Source organism: Rhinatrema bivittatum, chromosome 2, assembly GCF_901001135.1.
Source record: "Rhinatrema bivittatum chromosome 2, aRhiBiv1.1, whole genome shotgun sequence".
NCBI lineage: Eukaryota > Metazoa > Chordata > Amphibia > Gymnophiona > Rhinatrematidae > Rhinatrema > Rhinatrema bivittatum.
Window position 1 is genome coordinate 489,915,076 of NC_042616.1, and position 18,291 is coordinate 489,933,366.

General features: G+C 45.4%; 1 protein-coding gene across 8 annotated transcripts in view; it reads left to right on the forward strand.

Moving 5' to 3' along the window:
• CDYL (chromodomain Y like) overlaps positions 1-18,291 on the forward strand; it is a 423,594-nt gene that overhangs the window by 377,451 nt on the left and 27,852 nt on the right. The window lies entirely within an intron of this gene.

Here is an 18,291-nt window from a genome sequence, read left to right on the forward strand (position 1 = left end):
ATTGTGACATGCAGTAGTTCACAATAAATTACGATTACATTAGGCATTGCTTAGATTTGTTATAAAACGCCTATAAATCATTCTAGATTCAACAGTACCTTAAATCCCCTATGCCAAATTAGGTTCAACTTGCCCTTTTCACACCAGGGACAGTTCTGTCATGAGGCAGGGTGAGGCAGCCTCCTCAGGTGGCAAAATTGTGAGGCAGCAAAAAAAAGTACCCCTTACAACTGTCTGTTCTTGGTTGCCTCATCCTCCCTTCAGGCCCATCAGGGCAGCAGGCTCTGCTAACATGCCTGCAGGGTCCCCAAGGCCACCTACATCCCCCACAAGCATTAAGAAAGGAAACGCGGCAGTGGTTCTGTTTTGATGATGTACTTATGGGTCCCACCCCCCATGGGCAGGAAGAAGAACACAGGGAGGAGGCAAGGCACTGGCAGCGAATAGAAGGGGAAAGAGAAATTCTTGCTCAGCTTAGTGAGAAGGGAGGTGAGAGAAGGGACAAGGAGCTGAGCTGAGCTGAATGAGTGAAAGGAGAGTGGGTAGAGCAATAATGAAATTACGGGTGAGTGAGAGGGAAGGAAGGAAGGGGGGTTGTAAGTCAGGAGGTGTGAATGAGAGAGAAGCGAGGAGGTTGCTGGAGAGGGAGGGAAGGGAGAAGGTGAAGATATAAGTTGGGAAGGATGAGGAAGGGGGAAGTGAGAGAGATGAAAAGGGTTAGGAGTTGAATGAGTGAGGAGAAGAGGGAAGGAGCAAGAATGAATGGGGGGATGTGAATGAGAGAGAATCAGGACCAGTAGAAGTAGGTGACTATCTAGAGCACCACAATTTTGGGAGTGGCACAGCAGAGGCAGGACTGCAATGATTGCAGCTCTTTATTCTTCCTGCCCATGTGGGCCCAACATAGGAAGTTGTGTTGCATGGGCCCATGCAGATGAGAAGAAGGCACAATCACTGCAACCAGTAGGAGCCAGTGTTGGTCCATGTGGCCAGAAGAAAGGAGCAGAAGCAGTATCTGCCCATGTCCCAAGAAGAAATAGTAGTCCCATCGACTACATGGGCTATAGGTGGTGGCTGTTATGTTTTGTAGGGTTTGGGTGGACCCTTGGACACTGTGGCAGCTGACCATGCCCACGGGGGGAAGTCCCGTGAGGGGCCACAGGTCAGGCTCAGCTCCAGACACAGAAACACAGATTATATCTTTTATTAGACAGTTTATGAAGCCATCCGACGGTAGTGAGTAGAAGATGGAGCCCGGCTGGGCTAGTATTCCTCAGGGCACTGGAACAGCGGCTTCTCCGGTAGCAGTGCTGTAGGAAGAAGAACTGAAAAAATGAGTACACTGAGATATTCACAGTCCCCAGTATGAAGAAGCCCCGAGATAGGGAGAGCTGGCCCTCGAGGAGCGAGTACCAGATCCCTGGGAGCAGAGACTCGTTGGCAAGTACTCACGCAGTAGTTCTCCGTGGAAGATGGCACTGGTGCTGGAATGGAGGCAGGCCCTCCAGGAGCGAGTACCTGGTTCCTGGGAAACAGCTCTGAGGAGTAGATGGTAGTAGTACTCACAGATGGTGTCTGTTGCGAATTCTTCCAAGTAGACGAGGAGAGGGACACAGGCAGCGAGTCAGGGAACATGGGCCCTCGAGGAGCGAGTACCGGTTCCTGATAGTGACCTGAAAGAAGCATAGAGGCCCCCGAGGAGCGGGTACCTCGTTAACAGCAAAGAGTCCAAAAAGAAGTTGGAGGCAGAATAGCTGGGTACGGAGAGTGAATCCCATCCATAGGAAATCCCTTGCTAACTCAAAGGCTAGCAATAAACAGGCTTAAATATCCAGGCAGCGTGACGTCATCACAGAGGGACAACCCTGAGGTTTGCGCCATAGAGGAAATAAGAATGAGGGCCGCGTGGCGCACGCACCCTAAGGTACCTGAGGAGCATAGCGGGAGGCATTGCCCAAGCTGGTCCGGGGACACCGGAGAGGACGCCAGGCAGACGCCGTGGCAGCCAGACGTCCACAGGGAGCAGGAGGAGTCGCAGAAAAAGAAAAGTAGGCGGAGTGAAGCCGTCGGGCCGTGACAGTTGCAACAGTGGCTGCTGCAGCTTGTGCACTCCAGAGGATAGAGTGTGTGTGAGCATGAGAGAGAGTGTGAGCTAGCATGTGTGTTAATGAAAGCGAGGACAAAGTTTTTGTGCAGCCATAGGCAGTTCTATCATGAGGCAGGGTGGTCTCAGGCAGCAGTATTTCGAGGCAACAGCAATTGCACCCCCAAAAAATAGCCCTGCAGCAAGCACCTCATTTTTCCACCCAACAAGAGAATCTGCTGTTTTAAAATATGTTATTGGTGTTTGGGAAATTTTAAAATGTTTGTAATTATTGGATGTTCTGTCACCTGTTTTAAAATATGTATTTTTTTTATTAGTATGATTTTACTGTTTTATATTTCTTGATTTTATTGTTTGAAGTTTAAGGATTGGTGATATTTATTTTTCCCATACAGAGTCCCATACTACATACAGAGTCTTTCTGGTTGCAGTTTCCACTTTAGTTTTTATCTGCAGATTACTATTTATGCTTCATGGTTTCATTTTTATTCTGTATTTGGTGAAAATCTGTCTTCTACATGTGTGACTGAGGTGAAGCATTCTGTTAGCATGCATTTTATGTAGGGATCTATAAAACCTTTGCATATTCTGTTTTCCTAATAGGTTTATTGGTGCTTTAGGGCCTGGTATAATATTTGCAGTGTTCAGTTTTTCTTAGGAAGGTTTGCTACTACTGTTTGAAGGCTGGCAATTAGTACTGTTTTGGTAAGGAAAGTTTACTATATTGTAATTGTAATTCAATTTACTCATGGCTTTCTGAGGGCCAGTCCACACCCAGCAAAAGATATAATAATCCTAATACCTTATGGATTCCAACTGTCTTTTTTGAAGCATTTTCTGGATGGTACTTCAACAGTGCATGTAAATAAAAATCACTTACAACAGATATATATTAACTCAAAACACTGTACTTTGATGTATTTTTTCATGCAGTTCTGTTATTAATGCATAAATTGTAATTGTGTGTGGGGAAGGGCTGGGGGAGAAAGCAAGAAGGCTGTAAGGATCACCTAGGGTAAGGGTGCTCAAACCGGTCCTAGGGCCCCCCCCCCCCCCCCCCCCAGCCGATTGGATTTTCAGGATATCCTTAATGAATATACATGAGATTAACTTACATGTAGTACCTCCTGTGTATGCAAATATTTCTCATATTTCTCATGCATAGTCATTAGGGATATCCTGAAAACCCAACCAGCTGGGAGAGCCTGTCAGACCTAAAGCACCATACACATATCCCCACCATTCACCTATTTCCCACTTCCCCAGGGCAGAGATGCTAGAGAAATGTGGAAGCAGGTGGTAGGATTCTGGGAAGTATAGCGAGGTTGCCTGATTCCTAGAAATATTATCACTTACACTATCTACCACTCCTCTGGGAACCCTGACTCATAGCTCCCCCTTATCCCCAGCATTTTGAATTACCAGAAGGGCCAGACTCCAAAATGTCCCCCATCCCCTTTGGCCTTCTCGCAGATTTGATTCATGCCACATCTTGCAGGGGAGGGGGCGCCATCTCTTCCCTCACCTCAGGCAGCAGATTGCCTTGAGCCGCCCCTGTTTCACACACCTTGCAATCTAAATACCCAGCATAAAAGAGAAGGCTAGCCGGGACTTACATATGCTTGGCAGGAATGTGTAGGTGTCTGGCAGTCTCTCCTTGAAGATCCCGGTATCTGGTCCAAAATCTGATCTCAGGTCCTTTAACACACACAGGGGCCGATGCAATATAAAGTGCGGAAAGCGGACGCTGAAAAGTCAGCATCTGACTTCCTTATGTGCGCATGGTGCCCGCAAGGGGAGCACCATGCAATACTCAAATTCGGGGGGTCACGCTAGCAAGGAGGCGCTAGGGTCGCTTGCGCGATCCTAGTGCCTCCTTGCTAACGCGACCCCGCTGTGGCTACCGGTTATGAAAATCGATACCGGTAAAGTCAGCATAGGTTTTCATAACTGGCTCTTTACAGTCTCAGTGGCCAGGGGCCTTTCCCCTGAGATGGGTAACAGGGAGATTAAAATATCTGGGCATACAGATCCCTGCTAACCCTGCCAAACTTTAAGAACTTTAAGAGCAACACCACTGTCCTTGGGAGCGATCTTGCAGCTGGACCTTAAATTCCTTCCTTCACATCTTCGGACAAGTCTAATATTAAGGCCTTTACAGAAAGCCTGGAAAATCACCTGTAACATGTTACTACTACCAGCTACGTCTACAGCATTTCTGTCAATACAAGGAAATCTGTTTTTTCCCCCCAGGAATGTAGCAAGGCATCTTCATTCAATGGCAGGGAAGGGGCTTAAGGAGGCTCCATCAGATACTAGTACCTGAGGATGAGTCCGGCAATGTGAAAAGCTTCCAGGGATCTACAAGACACATTCTCATTGCCCTCCAAAGACTTTTATGAATACCTACAATTGAGACACTATACACTGGATCTGTTGAAAAGCAATCCATCCCTATTTAAATTCCAGCCACTGCTGGACCTTCTTCAGGGCCCGGAATGGAAGAGACAGAAATGTGCTCAGTTCTACAAAGCACTACAGGTTATTCAAGCTTCCACTCATCTATCCCGACTAGCGGAAAAATGGAACACTGAATATGCTTTGATGCTCACCATCTCAGATTTTAAAAAGTTTTTCTAGAATTGCAAAAATTTCGGAGAACGTGAACCTCCGAGATAAACAATTTAAGTTTCTCCACCAGCTTTTTACTCTCCACAAATTGCCTTCCTGATGCGAATCGCACTTACTCCCAAATGTCTCCGCTGTACGCATCAGGAGGCAGATTATCTGCATTGTTTCTGGGGATGTGCAGTCCTACAATCCTTGTGGGCTGCGCTAAGAAACATAATTTTCATTCTATGGCAGCACGTGATACCACTAGACCCTCATATCTGGCTATTTGGTGTCTATAACCCATCATTGGCTGAGCACTCTGCTCCTCGACTACTACTGCTAGAAAAATTTGCCTTTACGGCCAAATCGGTTATACTTTCTCAATGGACCTCAAGCTCACTGACATTTCTACCAGCCTGGAACCAACAGATCCACAAATTGCTCACAATGGAATACCTTACAGCTAAGAGCATTTCTCCCAAAAAGCTGGCTTATATGAGAGACATCTGGATTAATTACATTAACTATCTCCCTACTACACTAACTGCATTTCTACAGGTTCCCATCAGTAATTGACCAGGTCTTCAACTCCTCAGCGGATTTAAAGTTAAGTGGGAAGGTTAGTGCCCGGCACACCCTACAATATACTGGTGGCAATACCCTTTGTTATACCCATGAGTGTACACTTTATTATATGCAGAACACTTAATGGTAAATATATTAGAATTGGGGGGGAGGAAGGGGTAATATGAAAAAAAGAGTAGAAAACCATGTTACACATGTTTAATGTTTAATAATGGAGATGTTACCTGTTGCATTGTTACATGTATAACCATGGTCAATAAAAAAATAAATATACAAAAAAAAAAAGAATATTCAATAAAGTGTCTTGAAGCTTTAGATGAAACCAGAGAATTTCTTTTTTTACCTATCTATACTAAAATATATTGTAATGTTAAGACTCATCTGCCATACAGGAGGACATGGGTTCTTGAGAGCCACATAGGCCAGGTTTTCAGGATATCCACAATGAATATGCAAGAAATAGATGTGAATACAATGGAGGCAGTGCATGAAAATCTATCTATGCATATCCATTGTGGATATCCTGAAAATCTGGCCTGTTTGTGGCTCTTAAGGACTGGAGTTGGCCACCCCTGATTTAGGAATATTGAGATGTAAACCTGGCTAGGGTTTGCAATTTGTAATTGTTATTAATTCTTTGTCAACTTATCTAGTTAGAAAGAAAAATAATTAAATACAGGTTATGTGCATTTAATATGTTATTATTGAAGCTTATATTTTAGAAGGAGTTTATCAAGGTTTAATATGGATATGGTTTTGAATTATGATTTTTTTTGAATATTATAACTTCTCTGTATTTTACTTTTGATCATTTGACTATTTTGTAGTACTTGTTTGTTGTATATGTATAAGGGGTTGATTGGTACAAGTAACTTCTTTAGGTGTATTGTGCATAATAGTATGGTAAGTTTATTTGATTTTAAAAAATTGGCTTTATTACAGAGTAAATGCAATAATGTAATACAGGGGTGGCCAACTCTGATCCTTAATAGCCACAAACAGCCCTGGTTTTCAGGATATCCACAGTGAATATGCATGTGATAGATTTTCATGCACTGCCTCCATTGTATGCAGATATAAAGTTGTGCTCATAAGTTTACATATCCCTGGCAGAATAAAGGAAATAATAAAATGGTCCTTTTCAAAGGTTTGCATACCCTTGAATGTTTGGGCTGATATATATACACTTAAGAGTTGACACACACAGGTTGAGATGACAATGAAGGGTAAGTATCCACAACTGTGCCTTGTTTGATTGTAATTTAATGTTTGTATATAATGAGTTTCTTAACTCTTGAGAAACCCTTGTGCATATCATCTAGGGCTGACTGACTTTGGTTACTGAAGCATGGGGAAAGCAAAAGAACTGTCAAAGGATCTGCAAGCAAAAGTAGTCCAACTTTATAAATCAGGAACAGGATATAAAAAGATATCCAAAGATTTGAAAATGCCAATCAGTAGTGTTCAAATTCTGATCAAGAAATGGAAAATTATGGACTCTATTAATATTAAACCACAGTCAGGTAGACAAAGAACATTGTCAGATACAAGTGCCAGGAAAATTTGTCGGGTTGCAAAGAAAAACCCATAAGTAACTTCTACTGAAACAAAGTGATGAGTGTTTCAGTATGCACAGTAAAGAGGTACTTAAACAAAAATGGGCTGCATGGTAGAGTTGCCAGAACTCTGCCATTGCTACACCATTGCCACAAAACAGCCTACTTACAATTCGCCGAACAGCACCTAGAGAAGCCGCAAAACTTCTGGAACAAAATAATTTGGAATGATAATACAAAGATTGAACTTTATGGTCACAGCCATAAATGCTTTGTTTGCAGAGGAGTCAACAAGGCCTATGAAAAGAAGTACACCATCCCTACTGTGAAGCATAGAGGTGGATCTCTGCTGTTTTGGGGGGGTGTGAGCTACAATGGCACAGTGAATTTAATTAAAATTGATGGCAGGATGAATACAGCATCTTATCAGAAAATATTGGTAGAAAATTTGCATTCATCAATCAGCAAGCTGCACATTGGGCACCCTTGAACTTTCCAACATGACAATGTTGGAAACTGTAGGTAGACTTATTGAACCGCAGCAGACATTTCTCACCCCTGTTACTGCTGTTTGCAGTATGGGCAGTGCTGGCAAGCTAGCTTTCAGAAATGACCAGCTCTGGGCACCAGCATCTTGTGCTTTATTGTCGTCTGCTTCAATCGCAGGCCCACATCTTGTGTACTCCATGACATGAACCTCTTCTCCATTTTGTTGCAAAAATGTTTCATCATAGTTAAGACATGCTGAATCCTCATATTTCTTGTAAGCCTCAATTAATGGTTTCACATTGGCTCAGCATTGGCCCGTGTTGGGCTGGATCCTGCTGGCCAATTACGCTAATCATCCTGAGGAAAGTCCTTATACAATTGATAGTTTTATGGGATCTTCCTGTCCTTCCTGCCAGCTCATCCTTTCTCGTAGCCCTTTTGCTCGTATCCTTTCCCCTTCTCCCTTACAATATTCAGAAAATATCAGTGTATTTGTTTCCTAATTTTCTTGCACAGTGTCTTTGGTACTCCTTCCCAAAGCTGGTATAGGATTTTCAAAGTAGGCAGTGCTCTACAGATCTTCTCTCCTTCTTGAGTGGGTTGCTCATCTACTATCGTGCAGTGTTCAAGATGGAGCCCGAACTAGCCCTGCACTTTTTGCCTCTTTATTTCATCCTCTTCCTTCCTTTATTCTTATCTGCCTTGTTAGAACCCCTCACTGCTTCAGATAATCCCACATCTGTAGTTGTGCACTCATCCACTTCTGTGGCTACTGCTTCTGTAAGGATGTCTATTGCTGCATTACCACTGAGTCCTAGCTTTGGCTCCCGTTTCTTATCATTAATACTGCTGTCAAGTCATGAGATTAGATCGCCCTCCTGCTACTCCCCTCACCATGTACATGCTGCTGTGCTCCTGGACTGATGCCCATGCTTGGGTTGTGCATGCCTGTATGTACTCTGATATGATTCCCTATTTCCATAACATACCACTGTGGTTAATGTTAGGCGTATATTATACAAAACTAGCCCCAAAATGTGTACTAGACAACACTGTACTGCAGTGGTAGAGGGAACAAGCAAAGATAAGTTTTTAATTGCATATTTGACAAATTTTGAAAAATTAATTAGTGGACTGCATGAGTTTAAGGGGCGATGATAAGAGGGCTAACCAGTAAAATACAGTGATGTCAGTAGCCCATGTATGAGCAATTCCCACTGATGCAATAATTTTTTCATTGTAAAGTGTTATCTAGTACACAATTTGGATGATACTTAGCTCTTTCACTCAGTAGAGTGGTTCTTTATTTAGAGTAATGATAGGAGTAACAATAGCACACCACTGGGTATCCAAACCCGGACTGTGGTGCCCAGCTCACCTGTAGGGTGGACAGGGGTGTATGGTAAATGCCTCATGGCTCGCTTGTCATTACAACACCCATATAAGAGTTCCAGCTAGTCCCTGCAAATTGCATGTAGGTAAAGGACAACTTGCACCCCAGGCTGGACCTCCTGGCCAAAGTGAGAATAATGCCTGCATGGGCATCCCACTGGTTCCGTGAACCCCTCTTCTCCCAAACTGAGGCCTCCATGGGGATGGAGGTGACCACTTGATATGTACTTACGTTGGGCCAAACCCCTCCACTGTGTGTTTGGTTGCTTTGCTGAGGCTCTCTGTCTCTGTTGCCCTGCTGTAGGCCCAGATTGGGGCTGATCTCTCTCATGAGCTCCATCTTCTACCATCTGTCTCTGTTCTGGTGCCAGGCACCCTCCCCTGCCTCTGGTCCAGCCCTCTTTGAGTTTCCCTCATTCAGGAGTTGGGCCTCTGCTGCTATTTAACCTATGGGAGATTTTCTGGTGCTGCTCAGCTATATACTGTCAAAGTAATTATCCTCCCATGCTCCCTTACGCTCGGTAGGCTTTGCTTCTTTTCTTCATGTCTGTCTGACTGCTAGCATAGCCAGTGTTTCCTTTTTGGATGCACCCCTCTTTATGGGTGCATTCTTTTACCGTGCCGGGCCAGGCACTCTCCTTGAGCCTCTATGTTGCCTGCAACATCTTTGCTCCCGAAGGCCTGCTCTGAAACGCAGCACACTGCAGCCTCCTCACTAGATCCACTCCCACTAGCCACTGCTGCTTCACTCCCAACAGCCCTCTCTGTGCTGTGGCCACTGCCACAGGCCCAGGTTCTTACCGTCACTTTAGCAGCCACTCATGTACTTGTCCTTGCTGCTGTTTACCCTCCTCAGAATTCTACCTTAGCGGGGAAGGCCTGGCTGATGATTTGCCAGTGCTTCTTGGATCCCGGACTATATTTGAGGCTGTAGGCTGGCAATCCCTTGGCTGGATCCTGTTGTACTGAGCCTCCTCCTGCTTGACTCAAGTGAAATTGCTGGACTTTGCTTCAGTTTCCACTGGATGCTTGCTAAGCTCTCTGGAGGTTCCTCCATTGCTTGAACCAGAAGTGTGAGTAATGGCACTAGCAAGGCCTGTCTTTTATACTTAGCTTGAGTACCCCTCCCCATCCTGACTCCCGGCCGGAATTGTTTCCAACAGAAGCCGAGAGAACAAAGAACAGCACCAGGGATAAAGGAGGCCTAGATGCAGGAAACACCACGTCATGTTAGGTGTGGCCTTCATGCATCCTGGCACAGGGCTTTACAGTTATTGTATGTACTTCTCTAGTTTCTCATCCAAATATGATAAAATTCTTTTAAAAGAACCAGTCTACAAAGTTGAAAGGTATTGAGGCCAATTACCTTTATTGAATTTGTAGGTTTTCACTATGGAGTAACCTTCAAGCCTCTCCTTGGCCCATTGAGAACCACTTCAGATGCTATGTGAAGCTATTCACTTGCTCAGCTCGTTCTCTCCTTTCTGTTCCTGGATCTCCCGGCATACTAGGAGATAGCCTGGGGAAAAGTTCAGGGAAATCTGCCTACCTTTCATTGGAATCTCCAGCAGCAAGGCAACTCCCCTTTGATCACAGTATCTGTCCTTGTGTATGTCTCTTTCTCTTTCCCTGGATTTCTGTCTGTTTCATTAGCTACTTCTCCCCCAGCCTTTTCTAGTCCTGCTAGTGTAAGTCTTGGCTGCCTATGGAGCTCTGTCCCACCTCTGAGTATCTCCTAGGGATTCCATTTTTTCCTCTTTTTTTTTTTTTTTTTTTTTCCAGACTCGACCCTCTCTTCTCTATGTTCCAGCGATACCCTCTGGTGCTTCTTGTACACATCATCACAAACCTCCCTCCTTTTCTGGACAGGGTTTACAGTGTCAACGTGAGCCACCTTTCCTCTTTCCCTCAAGAAGGTACTCTGTATTTATATGTTCCTTCCTGGGCTTGTGGAGGATGGTGAAGTGGTATGGCTTTAGCAGCATATATTTCCTCATGATCTCCCATTTGATTTTTTTTATTCATTTTAATCATTTGAAAAGAGCATGATCAGGCTCTACAGTAAGGGAGCAGTTGTCCAAGTAACAACAGAGCCTATTATCTGCCTACTTTATGGCAAGGAATTCCTTTTCAATTATAGAATAGTTAACAGGTAATTATAGGAGTACTCTACAGCACAGTCAGGTATCCAGCTAACTCTGAATGTTAGAGTTAGCTGATTAACTTAACTCCAGACCCCCCTGTCTTATCGGGCTAAAATTTAACCAGATAATAAGTTATCTGGCTAAACTTTACCAAATAAGTGGTGGAAATATTCAAAAAAGTAGGAATTTAGCCAGATGACTCACAAGTTATCCAGCTAAATGTTGCTGAATATGGACCCAATGTATCTTAAGCATGAAATATTGAGTTAATTTTCAAAGACATAACATATCCAAACTTCATACAGAAAATACCAGATTTTATATATATATAAAAATTGTTCAATTATATATTTTAGTTCATGCCCTTTTATCACCTCAAACTAATAAATTTTTTTAATTTTTGAAATGTGCTAAAAATTGTCAGTGTTCAAAACTCAAATACCATCTTGTATGCAAATTATTGAAATTAAGAATAAGCCTTTATTAGCATAATCTTCATATGTAAATTTTCAAACATTTTGCTATTTAAAATATATTAAAGAGCCTTAAGATAATTCAACACAATAAAATTTATCTACATTAACATTCTTTTAAAAATATGTAATAATCTGCCATTAAAGTATATTCCACAGCATGAAATTTCAGATCCAACTGCACTAACTAAAATAAAATTACAATGGTCAGACTTGCTCACATTTTGATTAGCATATTAGAAGGAGAAGGAAATTCAAAGCATTTTCTGTTACATATGATAGTGTCATAAATGACATGTATGCATTAATGTGCCTTCCATACAACTAGGGGCCATCAATAAAGTGAAGTAAATAAGAAGAATCCACATTGTTAGTGGTTCCTACCAGCTTGTAAAGTATGTCACAGCCAAACTGTATTCTCATGTGTTCCAGAAAACACTGTAATACTCTGCTTTCTCCTAGATTTCACTTCCCCTATTCATGTTCTTCCCCCCACTACCATCTTACTCATTCTTCCCCACTTTTCCTTTCCTTACATGGCTTCTCTTACTGTCCTCAGGTCTGCCTCCTCTGTACCAAGTTCCAGTTGTTCTCCTTACATTAGTGCTGCATCCTGGGTCCATACTGCAAACTCTCTGGGTTTAAAGCAGAGTCTCTGAAAGAGTTCACTGGATCTCCATGGGAAACAGGAGGCAGGAAGCACTTTGGGGTCCTGCGCTGCTGCCCATGCCTCTTTCTGTGGCTTGTTACTTCAGAGTACAAGCTAGAAATCTATAGGCTACAGAAGAAGTTGGAAGCATCAATATGAGAAACAAAAGTGTTTTCTGTCTCCTTTTCCCTGTAGTCAATTTAGCTGTGCCGGTTTGGTGTCATGTTAATTGCACAGTAACTGTTACAGAAAAAAGAAAGTTGAAGAAAGGGATGAAAGAAAATAAAGGAGGGCAGAGAGGCACATAATGGAGAGGTAAGAGATAGCTACAGGGAAAGAACAGAGATAGGGTGACAGAAAAGAGGGAATAGAAAATGTGGATGTGATTTAGAAAAGAGATCAAAGGAGAAGGGAGTAGGGAGGCGCATTAAATAGCAACACTGACTATAGCAAGAGGAGGAGTTGGTTTTATGTGTTTAAAACTTCGATTTCTACACTTTTAGCAGAGGATAATACTTCAAGGTTTATTACAGGTGATATCTCATTCCCTCAAGACTGCATAAGCTATACAGTCAAGTCTCGGACAAATTATGGAGGGAATGTGGGAAGGAGGGGACTATGGGTCACATTTGGTGGATCTGTCCTGCTATCGTGTTTTGGAGAGAAATACAAAAATTGGTGCATTAGATGGTACATATCATAGTGTAATGGAACCCAAAAATCTTTCTATTTAACTCTCCAGTTGAAAACGCACGGGCCGATGCAGTAAAGTGCACTCAGGCCGAGCGCACCTTTAGCCCCCATTTGGACATGCGTTTTCGACGTGCTATTTTTACCCCTTATACAGTAAGGGGTAATAGCGCATGGAAAACGCGCGTCCAACCCCCCCGAAACTAATAGCACCCGCAACATGCAAATGCATGTTGATGAGCCTATTAGTTAGTCCCACGCGATCCAGAAAATAAAATGTGCAGCCAAGCCGCACATTTTACTCTCAGAAATTAACACCTGCCAAAGGCAGGAGTTAATTTCGGCTGGCACCGGGAAAGTGTACAGAAAAGCAGAAAAAACTGCTTTTCTGTACACCCTCCGACTTAATATCATAGCAATTTATTTATTTATTTATTTAACATTTTTTTTCTATACCGACATTCGCACGAGACATCACATCGGTTTCCAGACAACAGCAAATTCAGCCAACAGGGCTTTACATTGTAACTGATATTATAACTAGAGGGGAGGGAAGGGGCAGGGTAGTAGCTTGGAACTATATGAGTATGCTGGGAGCAGAGGAGGGAATAAGGGGTTTATTTACAAAAAGCAGGGGTTAAGTACATTCTATAAACATTCTATTGAGTACATTCGATATACAAGGTGCGGGAGTGGAGGGGAGGCTAGGTTAGGGGGGATGGGATGAGAGGTTGGGGGGGTGAGGAGGGGGAGGGGGGGTGAGGAGGGGGAGGGGGGTGGAGGGGGAAGAAAGCAATATTAAGTCGGAGGCCCAAAAATAAAAAAAAATTTAAAATCTGCTCGTGGGATGGAAGACGGACGCTCAATTTTGCTGGTGTCCGTTTTCCAAACTCTTGGCTGTCGGTTGGTTCGAGAACCGACGCCAATAAAATTGAGCGTCGGCTGTCAAATCCGCTGACAGCCGCCACTTCTGTCTAGAAGGAGGCGCCTAGGGATGCACTACTGTCCCTAGCGCCTTCTTTTACCGCGGGCCCTAATTTGCATATCTTTATTTACTGAATCATGCACCCAGGAGAGCTAGTGCTAGCCGGCTATCCCACGCATCTTACTGTATCGGCCCGACAGGAAGATGAATTTACTGATCACCCAGGTTTTCGTAGCAGAGAAATGTGCTGTTGGAGCTTACTGGAAGAAAGTTACAGCTCTGGAATTGCTGTTAATTTCCAAGAAACTAGGAGATGTTTACTCTCTGGAAAAACAGCAATTAGGAGAGATAGACTTGCCAAATTTGAAGCTATATGGAAACCATTTGAATTTTGGAGATAATGTTTGGAAGGGACTCACTAACGGGGGGAGGGGGGTTGCTTGTTGGGATTTGGGGGGGTTCTTTGAAAAATTTGATAAGAGTTATGTGTTATGCGATTCTGTCTTCTAATTCTCTTGTTGGAAAAATTTGTAGTTGATACGATGATGGTTATAATAAAAAGGAAAATTGGTTCTTATCTGCTAATTTTCGTTCCTGTAATACCATAGATCAGTCCAGACCAGTGGGGTTATGCACTCACTCCAGCAGATGGAGGTAGAGAACAAAACTTCGAGGCACGTCTATATAACCCTAGTGCCATCTGCAGTTCCTCAGTATTGGTCGATCCCCAAGCAAAAAAACCACTGAGACTAACTTTAAACAACCTTAAACATCTATTCACCCTGAACAAGGCTAACAAAAAACAAGAGGGTTGGATTTCTCTAAGGTTGGAAATCCTACCCCGTCTCAGTTAGTTTCGGAACAAAGAGTACTTCCTTCAGAATTCTTCAACATGGTAGCTCACCTAAGGGTCAGCCAATCTTTCAGCAGTCATGTCTGGGCGGGCTTCTGGACTGATCTGTAGTATTACAGGAATGAAAATTAGCAGGTAAGAACCAATTTTCCTTTCCTGGACATACCCAGATCAATCCAGACTAGTGAGATGTACCAAAGCCACACTACTCTGGGGGGATCCCGAAAGACCCGCTCAAAGCACTTGTTCCCCAAAATTGGAGTCCTCCGGCGCTTTAACATCCAAGCAGTAATGCTTGGAAAAGGTATGCAGAGAGGCCAAACTGCGGCTCTACATGATCTCCTGTGGAGAAACCAGCTGGCACTCTGCCCAAGAGTCCACTTGTGCCTGTGTCGAATGTGCTGTCAAGCCGACCAGGACGGAGCGGCCGTTGCAAATGTATGCTGAAGCAATGGTCTCCTTCAGCCACCTAGACAGAGTGGCCTTGGACGCCTTGTTCCCTCGCCTAGCACTACCAAACAGAGCAAATAAATAATCCGATTTCCGGAAGGGAATGGTGATCTTCAAATAGTGCAATAGAATCCGACGCACATCCAACAAATGCAGGTCTCTATCTATTGTCTAATCGCGGAACCAGTCTGGGAAGCCAGGGAGCTCTACCGACTGATTAACAAGAAATGCCGACACCACCTTACGCAGAAAGGACAGCACCATTCGTAAGGATACTCTGTCCACTGAAAGCCGCAAAAACGGATCCCGGCAGGACAGAGCCTGCAATTCAGAAATGCGCCTCGCTGAACAAATAGCCACTAAGAAGACAGTATTCAGGGTCAGGTCCTTGAGAGAAGTCTGACCCACTGGCTCAAAGGACGGTAGACAACAAGCCCGTAGGACGAGGTTCAAGTTCCACTCTGGGCACAGTTTCCGAACAGGCGGCTGCAATGCTTGACCCCCTATGAGGAAGCAAACCACATCGGGGTGGCAGGCCAGGGATCTGCCGTCTATTTGTCCCCTAAAAACATCCCAGAGCGTAAACCTGAACGCTTAGGGAATTGTATGCTAGGCCTTTGGAGAAACCCTGCTGTAAAAAAGCCAGACTATGAGGGACAGTCGTTGTGCACACCAGGACTCGAACACTGTCCACAACAGGGATCGGGCCGGGGTCAGCGACTGTCCCTCATAGTCTGGCTTTTTTACAGCAGGGTTTCTCCAAAGGCATAGCGTACAATTCCCTAAGCGTTCAGGTTTACGCTCTGGGATGTTTTTAGGGGACGAATAGACGGCAGATCCCTGGCCTGCCACCCCGATGTGGTTTGCTTCTTCATAGGGGGGTCAAGCATTGCAGCCGCCAGTTCTGAAACTGTGCCCAGAGTGGAACTTGAACCTCGTCCTACGGGCTTGTTGTCTACCGTCCTTTGAGCCAGTGGGTCAGACTTCTCTCAAGGACCTGACCCTGAATACTGTTGTCTTAGTGGCTATTTGTTCAGCGAGACGCCATGGAAGTGGAAGGGCGCCTGGCCTGTAGCAGCATGGCAATCACCAGCTCTGAATACCCCTTCAGTCGCAGACGCCGCCTCTCAAAAGCCAAGCCGCGCAAGAGAAGTGATCCTCCTGATCCGAGAAGATGGGACCCTGATACAGCAGGTCCAGTAAATGCACCAGCCGTAAGGGCCCATCGTGGCTAGTTGTACCAGATCTGCAAACCAAGGGTGACATGGCCATTCCGGAGCCACCAGCACTACCTGACCTCGGTGCTGTTCCACTTGTCTGAGGATTCGACCGATGAGAGGCCAAGGAGGAAAGGCATACAACAGAATCCCTGTCGGCCATTTGGACAGCAGGGCGTCGAGACCTACTGACCCCATCTCCTTCAGTCGACAGAAAAAAAAAAAAATGTCATCTTCGCGTTGAGACGGGTTGCCATGAGATCCAACTGGGGAGTTCCCCCTCTGGCAAAAATGAGGTTCCATGCCTCTCTGGACAGCCCCCACTCTCCTGGATCCAGCTGTTGCCTGCTGAGGAAGTCCGCCTGTAGGTTGTCCACGCCTGTCACATGTGAGGCAGCAATGCCCTCCAGATGGCGTTTGGCCCAGGTGAAAAGAAGATGAGCTTCTCGGGCTACGGCAGGGCTCTTTGTATCACACTGGCGGTTGAGGTACTCCACCGTGGTGGCAAAAACACTCGAACCATCCGACCCTGCATCAGATCCAGAAATGCTTCCAACACCCTGCGCACTGCCCTGGTTTCTAGGCGGTTCATGGACCAAGCTCGTTCTGACTCCAACCACAGCCCTGTGCCACTCTGCCCAGGCACACCGCACCCCAGCCTCAGAAGCTGGCGACCGTGGACACTACAACCCAGTCTGAAGTTTCAAGGAGCATTCCTCTCTGCAGATTGGAATCCACTAACCACCATGCCAGGTTGGATCTGGACTGCGAGGTCAGGGGCAACTGTACCTGATACTGCTCCGACATTGGGCTCCACCGGGACAGGAGTGCTTGCTATAACAGCCTCACGTGAGCAAACGCCCACGGGACAAGATCTAGCGTCGAGGCCATGGATCCCAGTTGCAATTTGCGCATCCGCTCCTCCGTCAGAAACACCCGGCCCAGGCGAGTGTTGAAGTGAACCCCTAGGTATTCCAGGACCTGGGAGGGAATCAGGTGACTCTTCGTAAGGTTGATCACCCATCCTAACGACTGCAGCATGTGGGTCACATGACGAATAGTCCGCTGACAGTCTTCTTCCGACTTCGCCCGGAGGAGCCAGTTGATGAGGTATGGGTGCACCACACTCCTTTCCACCGGAGGGCTGCCGCAACTACCACCATCACCTTGGTGAAGGTGCGGGGTGCCGATGCCAGCCCGAAGGGGAGCACACGAAACTGGAAATGCTGTCCCAGGATCGAAAACCACAGGAACCGCTGATGATCGCTCCGGATCGGGATATGGAGGTAGGCCTCTGTGAAGTCCAAGGAGGCGAGGCACTCTCCCTTGCGCACCGCCGCAATCACCGAGCTCAGGGTTTCCATTCAAAAACACGGGGCTTTTAGACTCTGGTTCACTTGCTGGAGGTCCAGAATGGAATGAAATGTTCCCTCTTTTTTTGGCACCACAAAGTATACGGAGTACCGTCCGGCCCCTTGATCCACCTCTGGATTTGGAACGATGGCCTGCAGGCTTATCGGACGGCGTAGCGTGGCTTCCACCGCAGTTCGCTTGTTTAGGGAAGAACAGCGTGACGCCGGCTACAGCTCCCTGCCCAGAACCTCCTCTCGCTGCCCAGTTGGGTCCCTGAAAGGACTGTTGACGTCCCGAGGAAAGCCTGGATCCATAGGAAGTGGAGGAAACCCCCCTTCCTGACTTAAATCTTCTGGAATCTCTGACCCCGAGTCAGCCAACCAATTCCGGAACCACCGCAAGCGTCGGGCCGCCACTGAAGAGATCATGGAACGTGCCGATGTCCGTACCAGGTCATAGACTTATCGCCATGTAAGTCACCCTGGCCTCGAGGTGTGCCGCCTGGGACATGATCCCCAAGGTGGCCGTGTCCTGTGGTTGCTGAATCCAATACCGGCAGGCGCGCTGCATCATACTGGCACACACTGCTGCTCAAGGCCGAGACGTCAAAAAGGCGTTTCAGGTAGACTTCCAATTTTCGATCCTGGGCATCCTTCAGGGTTGCCGAACCTGCCATAAAGAATATATCCCTGAATTTCACCTTTCACCAAAATTTTATAAGTCCAAAACTTTCTGAAAGCTATACTTACCAATCTTCTTTAACCACCGTTAAATTAATCTTCACTCAGTTAATTGAAG